The sequence below is a fragment of the Ambystoma mexicanum genome, chromosome 7q (assembly GCF_040938575.1).
Source record: "Ambystoma mexicanum isolate Mex_15411 chromosome 7q, UKY_AmexF1_1, whole genome shotgun sequence".
NCBI lineage: Eukaryota > Metazoa > Chordata > Amphibia > Caudata > Ambystomatidae > Ambystoma > Ambystoma mexicanum.
Genome location: NC_090941.1, coordinates 859,390,084 through 859,398,140, shown reverse-complemented (window position 1 = coordinate 859,398,140; position 8,057 = coordinate 859,390,084). Strand labels below are relative to the sequence as shown.

Here is an 8,057-nt window from a genome sequence, read left to right as displayed (position 1 = left end):
TGCAAATCTGGCCTGGTCCAACCCCAAAAGGGAAAGTCCACCCCGAGGTGCTAGGTTACATCCCTTCTGCATGAGACCACAAGCATCCCCAGACATATTTTGGCCTTGTTGGGCCTCATCAGTGAGGAGTAACTTGGGTCTCTAGACACAGCTGGCATGGGACGGATGTCTGGGCATATCCGTCCCACTCGGGGTGACAAAGCAAAAACAAATAGGTGATGGCTCGAAGGTTTAGAATGAATCGTAACCTCTGGCATTGCTCTGTGAAACCCTACAGACCATCGTTCTTTGCCTGCCAAGCCATTACAGAAGGGTGAAGACCATATGCAAATCAAGCTTGGTCCCAATCCAAAAGGGGCAATCCAGTCCGAAATGCTAGGTCATATCCCTTGTGCACGAGACCATACACATCCACAGACATGTTTCTGCCTGGTTGGGCCTCATCAGTGGGAAGTAGCTTGGGTTTCTAGGCCCAGCAGGCACGGGACCCACATCTGGACATACCCGTCCCACTCGAGGTTACAAAGTAAAAACAAAGAGGCGATGGCTGGAAGGTTTAGAATGAATCTTAACCTCTGGCATTGCTCTGGGCAACCCGCTAGACCATCGTTCTTTGCCTGCCAAGCAATTATAGAAGGGGCAAGATTGTATGCAAAACAGGCTTGGTCCCACCCCAAAAGGAGTAGTACAGATGGAACTGCTAGGTCACATCCCTTCTGCACGAGACCAACATAACATGTCATTTGAGAGCTAGTCATACTGTGCTTTTGCTTTTATTCTTTGACTTGTAGTCCCTGAACAATGCAGCAATTTAAGAAAAAAACAGACTATGGTGAGCATGACCTGCATGACATGTGACCATATTAGCCTGAATGAATTCCCCTTCCCATGAGCATCACTGAAGAAAGATCCCAGCTATAATACACACTCCCTATGAGCGACATGAGCAAGAAGCAAAGCCGCACACAGAACTTTCTATTCTCTCTCAAGGAATGGTTCTCTGTTTCTCAAATTTTTTTATCAACCTTTCCTTCTGCCTCTTCATTTTCTTCCTTCTGTACACAGTCTATCTCATCTTTTTCTCTCCTTGCCATTGTCAGTATATGGTTTATTAGGTCAAAGCTCCCCAACCACTCATCCCTCCCATCTTGTTCATGTCTTGTTAGTTCTCACTCCTCTCTACTACCCATCTCTCTCTTGTCTCTCTTTTCACTCTCTCGCTCTCTATCTCTCCTCCCTCGCTCACTATTTATTGCACTCTCCCCTTTCCTCTTTACCACATATTTTAACTTTGAGTGTGTGGAGAGGAAAGCCTAGAACTCGTTTCCATTTGATTTAGTTATGTATGTATTCATAAATGTTTCCTGTACTCCTCCCCTGCACCTTGCGGCCAACAGTCAGACTGAGTGCATGGTGTGGTATCCATCAAAGGCTGTTGTGGGTCTAAGTCTGGCAGGTAGTTAATGACTACACTGTTGGATATACTAACCCCTGAGCACAGCACCAGGGAACTCGAGGGAGAATGACCCCACAGTTTGATGACCACTGCCCTAGTGAAAGGTGCACGTTGCTGCTACATTCCCTGGCAGTTAGTCCACATTGACTGATGATGAATCAATGTGGGCCCCCCAGGTGGCTGGTACTCGAGACAAAAGAGTAGTGCCCTAAATGTGGCTGTGATTAAATGATGCTTCGTTAAATAATGGATAAACTTTCAATCACTGTCAGATGTATATGTAGTTAGAATATATGTTATGGAGATTTGGTCCAGTAAGTACCAATGTTTGAGTACATTTTCAGGTCCTAACACTGAATCAAGCTTCTTTTAATACTTTTCAATTGATATTATTCGCAAGCCGAGTTGTGGCAGTGGCACATCACTGGACTTTTAGCATGGTGATAGAGTGCTTTCATAATGACCTTAGCACTTGGCCACTTCTCTGTTCATGCAGCCCCCCTAATTTTCATGTAACCATGTATTACTAACAGTACCCGCGGCATAACCCTTATAGTAATAAGAAAAATCATGGGCCGCTTATTCTTTTTTGGCTTAAAAGGCCACAAGTTCATTACATATACACATCAAACAACATCTATTCAGTTCTACTTCATGATTGTCAACACTGCAAATAACACTTAGGTTGCATTATTACATTTTGGTTCAAAACATTATATTTGCCATGAAACATAATTCTCCTTGAGCGACACCTAGCCGACTAAATCAACATATTCTTACTTCCCCTTGATTCAACCATCTCCATATTTTATTAGGTCAAAGCTCCCCAACCAAAAGTCTCAATAGTCTGCCTGCCCTTGCATGAGATCCTGGGATGGAAGAGCGCCATTTCTAACTGGGGAATCTGAGCTTTATTCTTTTATTAGAGCCCCATCGCTGCTGCGCCTGGGAGAGAGGCTCACCATGGGAGGGGCAAAAACCCCTCCTGATTATTACCAATCTCACTTCACAGTCCTTTCAGTCCCATTGGTTGCTTGCTACCTGCAGGACTTGCATTAACATGACAGTGGTACTTGCCATTGGCCATACAAAATAACCTTTTTAGTCAGGTGGGTGAGAGAATAACGCTGCCATCCTTGCTCGTGCACGGCTTCCCAACTGGAAAAGAGGGGGCGGGGCACTTTATATACTTGGAGAGGGACAAACAACCTATTGGCTGCTTCAACTCTTCCTGCTGCAGACCCCCGCTCTAATTGTATGGCTTCTTTTCGTGGGCTTCTGACCTTTCCTTTGTTTATCTTCCAGGGCTGCGATCTGGATTAAGATTATGCCTTCTCCGGGGTTGACTCCGCCTTCAGCGGCGTCACCGCCATGAATGGTTTTCATGTGTTTTGACCCCTGAATGATATGGGCTTGTAATTTGTTAAAGACGTTCTTCTCCTGGTTGCCAAATCTATCCATGGTAAGGCATCACTGTATCCTCCTCTCTCCAACTCTGTAAGCCTTTCCATACTCTGCGCTCCACCTCCCTGACTGCCCTTGTGGCTTCTTGCCCTTCCTGGGCTTCCTCTTGCTTCCGATCTTTCTCTCTTCTTGCTCCACTTGCATGGAAATCTCTTCCCCCGGACATCCGAGAAACAGTCTACACAGATTTGTTCATAACCAAACAAAAAGCCTACGTCCTTGCCACTGAGTTACGCTCTCCACGTACCTCACATCAACCTGCTAGCTAACATTTTTCCTCGCCTCTAACCTGCCTCTGCCTCTCACTTCCTCTGCCTCCATTCACTTCACCCATCATGGTCATGTCCTGAAAATGTCCAATATTGATTGTCCTTAATCTATGTATGTCCACCTATGTATTGTCGCTGTGCTGTTCCATTTACTCCCCTCCACAACCTGGTCAGATTGTCCCTCAAACTCACCCCATTGTAAGAAGCTCACTGCTTCCCTTAAAATCTGATTTCTTATCTATTGCATGTTCTTTTGTGATCAAAAGAGCATTGTTCCTCCTGTATATAAATAAATAAATAAATAAATGCATACTAATGTCTCTTAGGCAACTTTGCTGGCAAGATTATAACTCATTGAAGATTTTGTGCATAAAGGCAGATGCATTAGTATGTGATTGAGGGTTGATTTCTCAATGTCCCTGGGCTGCAGGGATCCATGCTGTTATCCCGCATAATTAATGTGACAATATAGAAGCAACCCGTTCTGATCTGTTGGTAAGCAATCACCGTTTGTCATGAATAGCTAGAACGTCTTTCAAATAAAATATCAGCAAGATAGCATGCTGTGATCTGAGCACAGCTACAAGTCTTTGGGAATGTTTTTGAAACCTAGCATGCTACGTGCTACTGAATAATTCAGATCATATTTCCTTTTTAAATGGAATTACATTGTAGGCAGATATCTTTGCCAAGCAGAGATTAATGTGTATTGAGCGGCAAGATAGTTGCCCTCATTTAGTAGTCACATTCTAACATATATTTTATCTCCACGTTCAGTGTTTTATCTGTATGTTGAATTCCTGCTTACACTGTGGTGTGGCCAAAAAATGATGGTCAGTCTGAATAGTCTGGATTGGCTGGATGAATAGTCTCGGGATGATAGCTCAGGTGCAATGTACTCGCTTTGGAAACAAGAGGACACAGAGCACCACAGGTTCGATCCCCGGGTCTGCGCTTAGAAACCTCTGGGTATTAAGCGCGTTATAAATAGCATATCATTCTGTTACCCCCACTTTTTGGTGGTAACGGAATTACCATTATTATTACCACACACCTGAATTCTGAGTTTGGCAAAAAAGTGGAGGATTCACCCCTAGCAAAAGCTGGAGCTAAATCCTGTGCTTTCTGCTCTATAAATAGGCAGAATAAACGTATTGGAATTACCACTAAATGTAATTCTGCAAAAATCCAAGTAGAGTCGTATGGTCTCCAATAATGGAGAATTGCACTGCCCGTCCGCCACTGTAATCCTTTGATAAGCCCACAGGATCGAGTTGCGATAATGGTAATCAATACTGGTGGTTATTTTTCACAAAACTTGTGGTGAGGCTGCTTGTTTTCTGTGCATGATTTTAAGCCAGTCATACTCAAAAGTGAGCATTGGAGCAATGTTGCTGCCATGGTTTAATTTATTGGACCTCATTACAATTTATGGTGATAACACCAAACTCAATTACCATTATCACATGTTCTAACCCTGCAGCAACATAACACATTTGCATAATTTATAGTTCTACAGACTCACTAGGTATTGCTTTTTTGTGTCCTAATGAACTGCATTGGAGCTATGGATTTTTAATGCATATGCCCATATCACTTGGAACATACCAATACATTTTTAGGAGATAAAAACCTCTCTTTAAATACTGGTGGTTTTTCTGGGTGTTGATACTGAAACCCACAATTAGGCAAAGTAAAACAGCCATATTTACAAATGCTGCACTTATTAACTGCACCTATAAAAATTGATTTGAGGCGTAACTTGGATCTCTAGGCCCAGCAAGCACAGGGCCCACATCTGGGCATACCTGCCCCACTCAGGGTGACTACAGCAAAACAATAGATCGCAGTAACACAAAGTCATTGTAGACAGAGGTTGTCTTTAATTCCTGCAGTGCTAACTAAAAAACATTATAATTGTGAGACTATCCATTTGGTGGCAGGATAATCTCTAAGAATAAACTATACCTGATTGGTTACTGATAGTGCATACATTTATTAAAGGAACATAACATGGCATCGTTCTCATATCAACTTTGTGAGCTCAGGCTGGATATGGAAAGGCTATGTGGATTTTGGCCAGACTGCCTGTGTTGACTTCAGCAAGCAACACAATATGTGGGAATGCTGCTTCTTTTGATCATCTGGAAAGTTGTCAAACACCTCTCTGCATGAAAGAAGAAACTACGCATGAGAGCTCCTGGGAAGATAGACACCCAAAGCCAACGCCAGCTTTATACCAGAATGTTGCATAGCTGAGGGCCTTTGAGGTTTCAGGTATGCGAAAGGGAGGTGTACAAGTAGCTAGAAAGGACAAGGAAGATTTTCACCATCATGGTTTTGCTTGGGGCTCCCTCTCCCCTCTGCCCCCTCCATTTCCTGTAGCAAAAATCAATATGGTTATGATGCAAGAACACGTGTGTCACTTGCCACAGTGACAGGAATAGGACCACTTAGGCTTGCTTTTGTCCAAATCTCTATACCCTTTTACCTTTATATGGAAGTGGTGTCCAACTCCTTGTTTGATTCATCTTGGACTATCAAGAGCAGAATAATTCTTTTGGACACCCTTGGGAGAGCAGTCCTTACCAAAGCCCTCTGCCAGAGGAGAAGAGCGGTCTTCCAAGACAGAGGCAAGCGCTGTCCCCTAATCATCACAGGGAACATAAGGGGTGGCTACTGTTGGAACAAGGTCTGCACACTCTGCCAGCTGTGCTGATACCCAGGCTCCTCACTGGAGGCAGAGGGCTCCTGCTGGTGTCAGGTAGCCTCTCCAGATTGGGAGTGAAAAGTAAAAGGACCACATCCCAGAGATCTGGGATTGGGACTCACAGCACCAGATCAGTCAAACCTTCTAGATTCCTGTGTTCCACCACTTCAAACCCTTCTCAAGTCCAAGTCAACAATGTTCCAAGCCGTCAAACTATCTGTCTTGCTCTGCACCTGTTCCACAGTACACAGGGTGATGTCATCTACCTTTTTTCCATTTCTGTGGGTGGATTTTTACTAGTGTTTTTTTTTCAATGATGTTGCATATTGGTGTGTTTAATTAAAGTATTTTTTTTATAAAACCTTGATTGGTGATTATTTTTGAGTGTTGCAAGAGTATAGTGTGTGTGCTCGCTTCGGCAGCACATATACTAAAATTGGAACGGTACAGAGTAGATTAGCATGGCCCCTGCGCAAGGATGACACGCAAATTCGTGAAGCGTTCCATAAAAAAAAAAAAAAGAAAAAAAAAAAAAAGAGTATAGTGTGCCCTGTCTCATGCTAAAACTGAAGGCAAAGGAGTTATATCAATTGACTGTGCCTGTTTCAGCTTTCTGATTGGTAACTCTGTTAGTTTGTGGTATTGTGAAGGCTGAATAGGTGGTTCACCAATGATCCAATCTTAAAAACTCTCTCCATTACACACAGATGCCTGTCCCACTCAGCACCCTTGTATTTGTCACAAAGAATCGTAAGAGCTAACCCCACTAGACCAGCAAGGTCAGCCCACTCACACTGTCTTGTCCAACCCAAATTCAAGCAAACCAGAGGACGAGGCACTAGCTTCCTGACGGTGGCAGCTAACCACTGGAACTCTCCCCCATCTGCCCAAAGAATGTAGGAATCATACTGGGCCTTCTGAAGAACACTGAACTCATGGCTTTTTGCCTAAATACTGGTGATCTGTCACCACAAATGTATGAACTCCATGTATGTATACATGTATGATCTCCATGTCTCAACACAGCCTGCAACTGGTTTTGAAGCAACACCTTGATGCCCTAGGCCTAGGCTCTTTACAAATGCAAAAATAAATACATTTTATCACAATGTTCTCTTTAGACTATTCATCAATGGCCCCAAAAATTCCTGAGCCTAAAAAAATATACTCAGCTCCCTTAGAGCAGGTCCACTGCATTGACATTCCCTGCATTCTGGAATCATGTTGGCTACAACAACCTACTTGTCCTTTCAGATATAATACCTTTTTTGATCATCTCATGATCTCCCAGGACTAAACTAATAAACATGGTGATGGATGTCTTGTATTTATACACATTAGGTTCTTGTAAAACAACTACCTAATGCACATTTTCTCTTTCTTGGCAGTGGTAGTTGACATCCGCCCAAGTTAGTGGTCATGATGATCTGAAGACTAGTGGCTCTAATGCTGTGACTGTCAAACTGCTTGTCTACCTCAGGCACAGGATTAGAGTGTCACTGGACGTGAGACTGATGTGAGGGGCAATGTCAGTGGCGTGGGCTGAACGAGTTGCTAAAGGAGTCTGAGCAGAGCACACACCCGCACCATGACTATCAACACCAGCATAAGCAGCAGCCTTGGCATGGTTGTGACATTTCAGAGGAGGGAAATGATACAAAAAAATGGGGGAAACTAATTTTTGGTGCCCTGAATGCTGACAGGATCAAAGTGTAACCAGGGTGTTATGAGAGCAGGATGTTGCAGAAATCAGAGTCAGGTCAAAAGAGACAAATGGTGCCAATTAAGGACTATGGGAACAAATGTTTAATGAATGAATTTTCAAAGCTCTAAACCAAGCTTTTTATTCTAGTAGTAAATGTAGAGGTTGCGAAAATTAGTACATGGAAAAAGTTACTGTACATGTGGAAACTTGTTAAAGTTCTTTTTTTTTTTAAACCAATAAAAAAAATAGAAAATGTAGAGGTTTACAAGAGACATGTGCTCTGCTAAAATCAAAACATAGATTGCCCTTCCAACCAAAATCTCCAACATGTGCTCATCAGACTTTCATACGATTTCATAGGTTGCTCGTCCAACTACGATCACCACGTGTGACACCCTTTACCTCTCAGAAAAAATGACAGCTCTTAGTCAGAACATATGAAACACAGGCCTA

At 43.1% G+C, this 8,057-nt stretch overlaps 1 non-coding gene across 1 annotated transcript; it reads left to right on the top strand.

Moving 5' to 3' along the window:
* The first annotated feature begins 6,305 nt into the window (after positions 1–6,305).
* LOC138528988 (U6 spliceosomal RNA) lies at positions 6,306–6,412 on the top strand. Its single transcript, XR_011284355.1, has one exon. It is a non-coding gene; the product is annotated as a U6 spliceosomal RNA (small nuclear RNA).
* Positions 6,413–8,057: the final 1,645 nt, after the last annotated feature.